Here is a 12,637-nt window from a genome sequence, read left to right on the forward strand (position 1 = left end):
CAACCGGTGCTCCCACACATTGGCCCGACCAACCGGTGCTCCCACACATTGGCCCGACCAACCGGTGCTCCCACACATTGGCCCGACTCAACCGGTGCTCCCACACATTGGCCCGACCAACCCGGTGCTCCCACACATTGGCCCGACCAACCCGGTGCTCCCACACATTGGCCCGACCAACCCGGTGCTCCCACACATTGGCCCGACCAACCGGTGCTCCCACACATTGGCCCGACCAACCGGTGCTCCCACACATTGGCCCGACCAACCGGTGCTCCCACACATTGGCCCGACCAACCGGTGCTCCCACACATTGGCCCGACCAACCGGTGCTCCCACACATTGACCCGACCAACCCGGTGCTCCCACACATTGGCCCGACCAACCGGTGCTCCCACACATTGGCCCGACCAACCGGTGCTCCCACACATTGGCCCGACCAACCCGGTGCTCCCACACATTGGCCCGACCAACCGGTGCTCCCACACATTGGGCCGACCAACCGGTGCTCCCACACATTGGCCCGACCAACCCGGTGCTCCCACACATTGGCCCGACCAACCCGGTGCTCCCACACATTGGCCCGACCAACCCGGTGCTCCCACACATTGGCCCGACCAACCCGGTGCTCCCACACATTGGCCCGACCAACCCGGTGCTCCCACACATTGGCCCGACCAACCCGGTGCTCCCACACATTGGCCCGACCAACCCGGTGCTCCCACACATTGGCCCGACCAACCCGGTGCTCCCACACATTGGCTCCGACTAACCGGTGCTCCCACACATTGGCCCGACCAACCGGTGCTCCCACACATTGGCCCGACCAACCGGTGCTCCCACACATTGGCCCGACCAACCGGTGCTCCCACACATTGGCCCGACCAACCGGTGCTCCCACACATTGGCCCGACCAACCCGGTGCTCCCACACATTGGCCCGACCAACCCGGTGCTCCCACACATTGACCCGACCAACCCGGTGCTCCCACACATTGGCCCGACCAACCCGGTGCTCCCACACATTGGCCCGACCAACCGGTGCTCCCACACATTGGCCCGACCAACCGGTGCTCCCACACATTGGCCCGACCAACCGGTGCTCCCACACATTGGCCCGACCAACCGGTGCTCCCACACATTGGCCCGACCAACCGGTGCTCCCACACATTGGCCCGACCAACCGGTGCTCCCACACATTGGCCCGACCAACCCGGTGCTCCCACACATTGGCCCGACCAACCCGGTGCTCCCACACATTGGCCCGACCAACCCGGTGCTCCCACACATTGGCCCGACCAACCGGTGCTCCCACACATTGACCCGACCAACCCGGTGCTCCCACACATTGGCCCGACCAACCCGGTGCTCCCACACATTGACCCGACCAACCCGGTGCTCCCACACATTGGCCCGACCAACTGGTGCTCCGGGCTATCTGCATTGTGTCCCACCAACCACTCTTATGCTGCTGTTACTCTCTGTTCATTATATATGCACTGTCACTTTAATCATATCTACATACTACCTCAAATCAGCCCAACTAACCGGTGTCTGTATAAAGCTTCGCTACTGTATAAAGCCTCCCTACTGTATGTAGCCCCTCTACTGTATAAAGCCTGTCTTTTTACTATAGTTTTATTTCTTTACCTACCTATTGTTCACCTAATACCGTTTTTGCACTATTGGTTAGAGCCTGTGAGTAAGCTACACCTGTTGTATTCGGCAAATAAACTTTGATTTGACAATGTGTTTTGTATAACACCGCTGTGTCGAAATATTTATTTTTGTGGTTATGGCGCCCTCTACTGGTTGTCGTTCACTTGACTGTCGCGCTCACTGAGAAAGTACTACGGTCTATTTCCTCTCTGAAATAGAATTACATGTCGGTGTGCATAGTAGCGTGCTATGGTTAATCATCTCTACTTTACAATGAGAAGACTGAATAAAATGCAATATATTTAGTAGTTTTAAAACTGGATAAACTGGCACTCCAGTTATTGTTTCCTCAGCGTCACGACTTTTACTGCTCCCCTCTTCTGCAATGTGATTGAGTTCACTTCCATAGCAACCCCTCTGTCGGTAATTACACACTGAACGGTCTGGTGACGGCGGGTCAGAGGTGTTCAGGGTTAGATATAGAGCCCCCTGGTTGACGTTTCTGGGTGAATTATAACTAAGGACAACTGAAGTACATAAAAGTGAAGAATGTTGGGGAAGATTACAACAGGTGAGTTCCGGGAATTCAAGAACAGCTGAATTAAAACTGCGGTGAGAGAACTTTCAGCGTTAAAAACAACTAGGAACTTTCAATGCGTTCAAGACAACTAAGAACTGGGGGTGAACGCTTTGTGACTGGGGAAAATCGTTTTGAACGGTCATCCAACTCGGAATTTCAAGTCGGGAACTCGGGCCTCTTTCTAGAGCGCTGAGTTCAAGATCCCCGACGTCATGATTTGAGCTCGTTTCCTGAGTTTTCGGTTGTCTTGGACGCTTTGGAATTCGGGGATTTCCGAGTTCCCAGTTTATCTGAAGGTGGCATCAGTTGTCTTAAATTTAATTTTAATTTTTCTTCCATAGATCCACCTTACCTTACCATCGATAATTTCGTGAGTAACCTATTTATAAAAAAATATATATTTAAAAAAACGAATACCTTTTCTCTAATCGTTTCAACATGTCACATTATGGACTACTGTACTGTTATTTGAACAACTTTTGATACGACTTTATGGTTCTGTCAAGGGATTTAAAGTGAACGCTGTAGTCCCCCCCCATATCAACACATTGAGAACGAATTAACCGATGTCTTCTGTTCGATGTCCACAGGAGGACTGTCTGTCTTCTGATGATGTTCTGGTGCACTTCTTTAACGACTTCCTCAGTCTACCTGTAAACATCCGGTTACATTTCTAATTTTGCCATATTATTTACTTTATTCAGCAACAAAAGTGTTATTTTCACTGTGGGATGAATGCCAGAACTTTTGTCAAGCACAACGAGGTTGGAAATGGTTATGCTTGTGGATTTGCTTGATTTCTACCTTTCCTCAAACAGTTGATCAGATTTTTAAGATACTTTACTAATTCCATGGGCTACTCATTCTGTATCTATTCTGTCACATTCTGAGAAAATAATGTCCCAAATGTCCTTGTTTCCTTCCAACCCAGTCGTTCCTGAGTGTGTACAGTACAACCAGGGAGACTGGTGTGTTTGAGGTGGTCAGTGATGCATGGAGGCTCTGTCTAGGAGGATCAGGTCAGCCCTGCAGTACTTTTAAATCACAAGCCTCACTGACCCAACAGAGCTGACTACTAGACCTGTGGTGGACAACCACTACACTGTTCTGGTCAGTTCACATTCTCCTGTTCCTTTATAGAGTGTCATCTTGATATAGAATACTGCATTGTGGAAGGGGAAGCTTTCAAATGATTATTTCACTGTACTTTTTTTTTAACACATTGTATATTCCTCAATGAACAAATCAACTTTGATTTTGATTTGCCAACCACTACATTGCCCTCATAAGTTATAATCAAACTAAAGAGGATTGCTTTAAAAGTATTTTCAAGTTTCTCAACAGTTGGTTGATTTAATGATATGGAGTTTTATGAAATCAGACACCTGTGTGTGTGTGTGTGACATCATCTAAATTAGAATAATAATAATCATTGTCTTAACAGTGCTTGGACAGAGAACAGGGAGGAGTGGACTTAAAAGAAAGACTACCCTTGTTTATTGGAAAGTGACTGCTACTTCGAGGTACAGGTAATCCCCAATGTTTTATTACTGGGGTCAGAAGTAGACCTATAGGTTGGGTAGAAGTAGACCTATAGGTTTAGATGTAGACCTATAGGTTGCGGAAGGAGACCATAGGTTGCAGAAGTAGACCCAGGTTAGGTGGGAGGCAGGAAGTAAAGACCCATAGGCTGGGTGGAGGAAGTAGACCTATAGGTTGGGGTAGAAGTAGACCATAGGTTGGGTGGAAGTAGACCTATAGGTTGGGTGAGAAGCAGACCTATAGCAGAAGTAGGCCTAGGTTTGGGTCATAGGTAGAAGTAGACCTATAGGTTGGGTGGGAAGCAGACCTATAGGTTGGGAGGAAGCAGACCCCAGGTTGGGCAGGGAAGTAGACCTATTGGTTGGGTGGAAGCAGACCAGGTTGCCAGACCTAGGTTGGGTGTGGAAGTAATAGGTTGGGTGGAAGCAGACCTATAGGTTGGGAGGAAGTAGACCTATAGGTTGCAGAAGTAGACCTATAGGTTGGGTGGAAGTAGACCTATAGGTTGGGTAGAAGTAGATAGGTTGGTGCAGACCTATAGGTTGGGCAGAAGTAGACCTATAGGTTGGGTGGATAGGCAGACAGACATAGGTTGGGTCAGAAGTAGACCTAGGTTGGGTGGAAGTAGACCTATAGGGGGTGGGATGTAGACCTATAGGTTGGGTAGAAGTTGACCTATAGGTAGAAGTAGACCTATAGGTAGGGTGGAAGTAGACCTATAGGTTGGGTAGAAGTAGACCTATAGGTTGGGTAGAAGTAGACCTATAGGTTGGGTGGAAGTAGACCTATAGTTTGGGTAGAAGTAGACCTATAGGTTGGGTAGAAGTAGACCTATAGTTTGGGTAGAAGTAGACCAACAGGGGTCATACCAGCTGTTGATGCATGTCTTGATATCAACACTGCCCTTTATCCTGAGCCATGTTTGTCCTGACTTCATCAATCACATTGATTTTTTAATCAAATTGATTTATAAAGCCATTCTTACATCAGCCGATGTCACAAAGTGCTGTACAGAAACCCCAGCCTAAAACCCCCAAACAGCAAGGAATGCAGGTGTAGAAGCACGGTGGCTAGGAAAAACTCCCTAGAAAGGCCAGAACCTAGGAAGAAACCTAGAGAGAAACCAGGCTATGATGGGTGGCCAGTCCTCTTCTGGCTGTGCCGGGTGGAGATTATAACAGAACATGGCCAAGATGTTCAAATGTTCATAGATGACCAGCAGGGTCAGATAATAATAATCACAGTAGTTGTTGAGGGTGCAACAAGTCAGCACCTCAGGAGTAAATGTCAGATGGCTCATAGCCGATCATTAAGAGTATCTCTACCGCTCCTGCTGTCTCTAGAGAGTTGAAAACAGCAGGTCTGGGACAGGTAGCATGTCCAGTAAACAGGTCAGGATTCCATAGCCGCAGGCAGAACAATTGAAACTGGAGCAGCAGCACAGCCAGGTGGACTGGGGACAGCAAGGAGTCATCATGCCAGGTAGTCCTGAGGCATGGTCCTAGGGCTCAGGTCCATCGAGAGAGAGAAAGAAAGAGAGAATTAGAGGGATCATACTTAAAATCACACAGGACACCGGATAAGACAGGAGAAGTACTCCAGATATAACAGACTGACCCTAGCCCCCCGACACATAAACTACTGCAGAATAAATACTGGAGGCTGAGACAGGAGGGGTCAGGAGACACTGTGGCCCTGTCCGATGATACCCCCGGACAGGGCCAAACAGGCAGGATATAACCCCACCCACTTTGGCAAAGCACAGCCCCCACACCACTAGAGGGATATCTTCAACCACCAACCTACTACCCTGAGACAAGGCCGAGTATAGCCTACGGAGATCTCCGCCACGGCACGAACCCAGGAATATCGTGTCACTGACTCAACCCACTCAAGTGACACACCCCTCCTAAGGCCCCCATGGAAAAGCACCAGTAAGCCAGTGACTCAGCCCCTGTAATAGGGTTAGAGGCAGAGAATCCCAGTGGAGAGAGGGGAACCGGCCAGGCAGAGACAGCAAGGGCGGTTCGTTGCTCCAGAGCCTTTCCGTTCACCTTCCCACTCCTGGGCCAGACGACATTCAATCATAGGACCTACTGAAGAGATGAGTCTTCAATAAAGACTTAAAGGTCGAGACAGAGTCTGCGTCTCTCACATGGATAGGCAGACCGTTCCATGGAAGAGCACCAGTAAGCCAGCTCTATGGGAGAAAAGCCCTGCCTCCAGCTGTTTGCTTAGAAATTCTAGGGACAATTAGGAGGCCTGCGTCTTGTGACCGTAGCGTAGGTGTAAGTATGTACGGCAGGACCAAATCGGAAAGATAGGTAGAAGCAAGCCCATGTAATGCTTTGTAGGTTAGCAGTAAAACCTTGAAATCAGCCCTTGCCTTGTCTTGATGTCAGCACTGCCCTTATCCTGATCCTATAGGTCTACTTCTACCTATAGGTCTACTTCTACCTATAGGTCTACTTCCACCCAACCTATAGGTCTACTTCCACCCAACCTATAGGTCTACTTCTACCTATAGGTCTACTTCTACTCAACCTATAGGTCTACTTCCACCCAACCTATAGGTCTACTTCTACCTATAGGTCTACTTCTACTCAACCTATAGGTCTACTTCCACCCAACCTGGGTAGGTCTATAGACCTATAGGTCTATTTCTACCCAACCTATAGGTCTACTACTACCCAACCTATAGGTCTACTTCCACCCAACCTATAGGTCTACTTCTGACCCAACCTATAGGTCTACTTCTACCTATAGGTCTACTTCTACCCAACCTATAGGTCTAGTTCTACCCAACCTATAGGTCTACTTCTACCCAACCTATAGGTCTACTTCTACCCAACCTATAGGTCTACTTCTACCCAACCTATAGGTCTACTTCTACCCAACCTATAGGTCTACTTCCACCCAACCTATAGGTCTACTTCCACCCAACCTATAGATCTACTTCTACCTATAGGTCTACTCCCACCCAACCTATAGGTCTACTTCTACCTATAGGTCTACTTCTGACCCAACCTATAGGTCTACTTCCACCCAACCTATAGGTCTACTTCTACCCAACCTGTAGGTCTACTTCTACCCAACCTATAGGTCTACTTCCACCCAACCTATAGGTCTACTTCTACCCAACCTATAGGTTGTATTTCACCCAACCTATAGGTCTACTTCCACCCAACCTATAGGTCTACTTCTACCCAACCTATAGGTCTACTTCCACCCAACCTATAGGTCTACTTCCACCCAACCTATAGGTCTACTTCCACCCAACCTATAGGTCTACTTCCACCCAACCTATAGGTCTACTTCCACCCAACCTATAGGTCTACTTCTACCCAACCTATAGGTCTACTTCCACCCAACCTATAGGTCTACTTCTACCTATAGGTCTACTTCCACCCAACCTATAGGTCTACTTCTACCCAACCTATAGGTCTACTTCTACCCAACCTATAGGTCTACTTCCACCCAACCTATAGGTCTACTTCTACCTATAGGTCTACTTCTGACCCAACCTATAGGTCTACTTCCACCCAACCTATAGGTCTACTTCTACCCAACCTGTAGGTCTACTTCTACCCAACCTATAGGTCTACTTCCAACCAACCTATAGGTCTACTTCTACCCAACCTATAGGTCTACTTCTACCTATAGGTCTATTTCTACCCAACCTATAGGTCTACTTCCACCCAACCTATAGGTCTACTTCCACCCAACCTATAGGTCTACTTCTACCTATAGGTCTACTTCTACCCAACCTATAGGTCTACTTCTACCTATAGGTCTACTCCCACCCAACCTATAGGTCTACTTCTACCTATAGGTCTACTTCTGACCCAACCTATAGGTCTACTTCCACCCAACCTATAGGTCTACTTCTACCCAACCTGTAGGTCTACTTCTACCCAACCTATAGGTCTACTTCCACCCAACCTATAGGTCTACTTCTACCCAACCTATAGGTCTACTTCTACCTATAGGTCTATTTCTACCCTATAGGTCTACTTCCACCCAACCTATAGGTCTATTTTCCACCCAACCTATAGGTCTACTTCCACCCAACCTATAGGTCTACTTCCACCCACCTATAGGTCTACTTACCCAACCTATAGGTCTACTTCAACCTATAGGTCTATTTCTACCCAACCTATAGGTCTTCACCCAACCTATAGGTCTACTTCCACCCAACCTATAGGTCTACTTCTACCCAACCTATAGGTCTACTTCCACCCAACCTATAGGTCTACTTCTACCCAACCTATAGGTCTACTTCCACCCAACCTATAGGTCTACTTCTACCCAACCTATAGGTCTACTTCCACCCAACCTATAGGTCTACTTCTACCTATAGGTCTACTTCTACCCAACCTATAGGTCTACTTCTACCTATAGGTCTATTTCTACCCAACCTATAGGTCTACTTCCACCCAACCTATAGGTCTACTTCCACCCAACCTATAGGTCTACTTCCACCCAACCTATAGGTCTACTTCCACCCAACCTATAGGTCTGGTTTCTACCCAACCTATAGGTCTACTTCTACCCAACCTATAGGTCTACTTCCACCCAACCTATAGGTCTACTTCTACCTATAGGTCACCCACCCAACCTATAGGTCTGCTTCTACCCAACCTATAGGTCTACTTCTACCCAACCTATAGGTCTACTTCCACCCAACCTATAGGTCTACTTCTACCTATAGGTCTACTTCTGACCCAACCTATAGGTCTACTTCCACCCAACCTATAGGTCTACTTCTACCCAACCTGTAGGTCTACTTCTACCCAACCTATAGGTCTACTTCCAACCAACCTATAGGTCTACTTCTACCCAACCTATAGGTCTACTTCTACCTATAGGTCTATTTCTACCCAACCTATAGGTCTACTTCCACCCAACCTATAGGTCTACTTCCACCCAACCTATAGGTCTACTTCTACCTATAGGTCTACTTCTACCCAACCTATAGAACTACTTCTACCTATAGGTCTATTTCTACCCAACCTATAGGTCTACTTCCACCCAACCTATAGGTCTACATCTACCCAACCTATAGGTCTACTTCTACCCAACCTATAGGTCTACTTCCACCCAACCTATAGGTCTACTTCTACCCAACCTATAGGTCTACTTCCACCCAACCTATAGGTCTACTTCTACCCAACCTATAGGTCTACTTCCACCCAACCTATAGGTCTACTTCCGCCCAACCTATAGGTCTACTTCCACCCAACCTATAGGTCTACTTCCACCCAACCTATAGGTCTACTTCCACCCAAACCTATAGGTCTACTTTCTACCCAACCTATAGGTCATTTCTCCACCCAACCTATAGGTCTACATTTCTACCCAACCTATAGGTCTACTTCCACCCAACCTATGAGTCTACTTCCCACCCAACCTATAGGTCTGCTTCCACCCAACCTATAGGTCTACTTCTACCCAACCTATAGGTCTACTTCTACCCAACCTATAGGTCTACTTCCACCCAACCTATAGGTCTACTTCTACCTATAGGTCTACTTCTACTCAACCTATAGGTCTACTTCCACCCAACCTATAGGTCTACTTCTACCTATAGGTCTATTTCTACCCAACCTATAGGTCTACTACTACCCAACCTATAGGTCTACTTCCACCCAACCTATAGGTCTACTTCTACCCAACCTATAGGTCTACTTCTGACCCAACCTATATGTCTACTTCTACCTATAGGTCTACTTCTACCCAACCTATAGGTCTAGTTCTACCCAACCTATAGGTCTACTTCTACCCAACCTATAGGTCTACTTCTACCCAACCTATAGGTCTACTTCTACCCAACCTATAGGTCTACTTCTACCCAACCTATAGGTCTACTTCCACCCAACCTATAGGTCTACTTCCACCCAACCTATAGGTCTACTTCCACCCAACTTATAGGTCTACTTCTACCCAACCTATAGGTCTACTTCCACCCAACCTATAGGTCTACTTCCACCCAACCTATAGGTCTACTTCTACCCAACCTATAGGTCTACTTCCACCCAACCTATAGATCTACTTCTACCTATAGGTCTACTCCCACCCAACCTATAGGTCTACTTCTACCTATAGGTCTACTTCTCACCCAACCTATAGGTCTACTTCCACCCAACCTATAGGTCTACTTCCACCCAACCTATAGGTCTACTTCTACCCAACCTGTAGGTCTACTTCTACCCAACCTATAGGTCTACTTCCACCCAACCTATAGGTCTACTTCTACCCAACCTATAGGTCTACTTCCACCCAACCTATAGGTCTACTTCCGCCCAACCTATAGGTCTACTTCTACCCAACCTATAGGTCTACTTCCACCCAACCTATAGGTCTACTTCCACCCAACCTATAGGTCTACTTCCACCCAACCTATAGGTCTACTTCTACCCAACCTATAGGTCTACTTCCACCCAACCTATAGGTCTACTTCTACCCAACCTATAGGTCTACTTCCACCCAACCTATAGGTCTACTTCTACCTATAGGTCTACTTCCACCCAACCTATAGGTCTACTTCTACCCAACCTATAGGTCTACTTCCACCCAACCTATAGGTCTACTTCTACCCAACCTATAGGTCTACTTCCACCCAACCTATAGGTCTACTTCTACCCAACCTATATGTCTACTTCCACCCAACCTATAGGTCTACTTCTACCCAACCTATAGGTCTACTTCTACCCAACCTATAGGTCTACTTCTACCCAACCTATACGTCTACCCTCTACCCAACCTATATGTCTACTTCCCTTCAACCTATAGGTTCTACTTCCTGCAGCTCATGGATACCTAATCCCACAGCCATGTTACCATTATTCTATTCCATTCCATTCCATTCCATTATATTCCATTCCATTATATTCCATTCCATTCCATTCTATTCTATTCCATTCCATTCCATTATATTCCATTCCATTCCATTATATTCCATTCCATTCTATTCTATTATATTCTATTCCATTCCATTATATTCCATTCCATTATATTCCATTCCATTCTATTCCATTCCATTCCATTATATTCATTTACATTTACATTTAAGTCATTTAGCAGACGCTCTTATCCCATTCCATTCCATTATATTCCATTCCATTCTATTCTATTCTATTCCATTCTATTCTATTCCATTATATTCCATTATATTCCATTATATTCTATTCCATTCCATTCCCTTCCATTCTATTCCATTCTATTCCATTATATTCCATTCCATTCTATTCTATTCCATTCTATTCCATTCCATTATATTCCATTCCATTCCATTTCTATTCCATTCTATTCCATTCCATTCTATTCCATTCCATTATATTCCATTCCATTCTATTCCATTCCATTATATTCCATTCTATTCCATTCCATTATATTCCATTCCATTATTTTCCATTCCATTATATTCCATTCCATTCTATTCTATTCCATTCTATTCTATTCCATTATATTCCATTCCATTCTATTCCATTCCATTATATTCCATTCTATTCCATTCCATTATATTCCATTCCATTCTATTATATTCCATTCTATTCTATTCCATTCCATTCCATTCTATTCTATTCCATTCCATTCTATTCCATTCCATTATATTCCATTCCATTCTATTCCATTCCATTATATTCCATTATATTCCATTCCATTCTATTCCATTCCATTATATTCCATTCCATTCCATTCCATTATATTCCATTATATTCTATTCCATTCCATTATATTCCATTCCATTATATTCCATTCTATTATATTCCATTCCATAATATTCCATTCCATTCTATTCTATTCCATTCTATTCCATTCCATTCTATTCCATTCCATTCTATTCCATTCCACTCTATTCCAATCCATTCCATTCTATTCCATTCATAGCTTTGTCTGACCCTCCATTCCATTCTATTCCATTCCACTCTATTCCATTCCATTCTATTCTATTCCATTCATAGCTTTTTCCGACCCTCCATTCCATTCCATTCTATTCTATTCCATTCATAGCTTTGTCTGACCCTCCATTCCATTATATTCCATTCCATTATATTCTATTCTATTCCATTCCACTCTATTCCATTCATAGCTTTGTCTGACCCTCCATTCCATTCTATTCCATTCCACTCTATTCCATTCCATTCTATTCTATTCCATTCATAGCTTTGTCTGACCCTCCATTCCACTCTATTCCATTCTATTCTATTCCATTCATAGCTTTGTCTGACCCTCCATTCCATTCTATTCCATTCCACTCTATTCCATTCCATTCTATTCTATTCTATTATATTCCATTATATTATATTCCATTATATTATATTCCATTCCATTCTATTCCATTCCATTATATTCCATTCTATTCCATTCCATTATATTCCATTCCATTACATTATATTCCATTCTATTCCATTCCATTATATTCCATTCCATTCTATTCTATTCCATTCCATTCTATTCCATTACATTCTATTCCATTCCATTCTATTCCATTCCATTACATTCTATTCCATTCCATTATATTCCATTCCATTCCATTCTATTCTATTCCATTCATAGCTTTGTCTGACCCTCCATTCCTGCACTTTGTGACAAATGTTGTTGAAAAGGCTTTTATAAATAAGGTTTTGATTGATTGATGTGTGTTTGATGCTTGACGGTGTTTCCCAAGGTTAGCGAAGCTGCTCTCTCAGTGGGGCCCTCAGGGCTGGAACCAGAAGAGGGATGGTACCTCAGTCCAGCCCCCTGTCACCACAGAGCCTGTCTGTCCTTCCCCTGGGCCCGATGACAGAGAGACCCTGATGGAGGTCCTCTATGTGTCACTGGGACAGGTCAGCAGATCCTGCTTATTCACATA

The 12,637-nt window shown here is 45.2% G+C and overlaps 1 long non-coding RNA gene across 1 annotated transcript; it reads left to right on the plus strand.

The window, feature by feature from the left end:
- The first annotated feature begins 2,054 nt into the window (after positions 1-2,054).
- Positions 2,055-2,988, plus strand: LOC135566388 (uncharacterized). The gene is made up of 3 exons (XR_010462068.1): positions 2,055-2,229; positions 2,580-2,608; positions 2,829-2,988. It is a non-coding gene; the product is annotated as an uncharacterized LOC135566388 (long non-coding RNA).
- The last annotated feature ends 9,649 nt before the right edge of the window (positions 2,989-12,637 follow it).

This window comes from Oncorhynchus nerka, unplaced genomic scaffold (assembly GCF_034236695.1).
Source record: "Oncorhynchus nerka isolate Pitt River unplaced genomic scaffold, Oner_Uvic_2.0 unplaced_scaffold_5233, whole genome shotgun sequence".
NCBI classification, from domain to species: Eukaryota; Metazoa; Chordata; class Actinopteri; order Salmoniformes; family Salmonidae; genus Oncorhynchus; species Oncorhynchus nerka.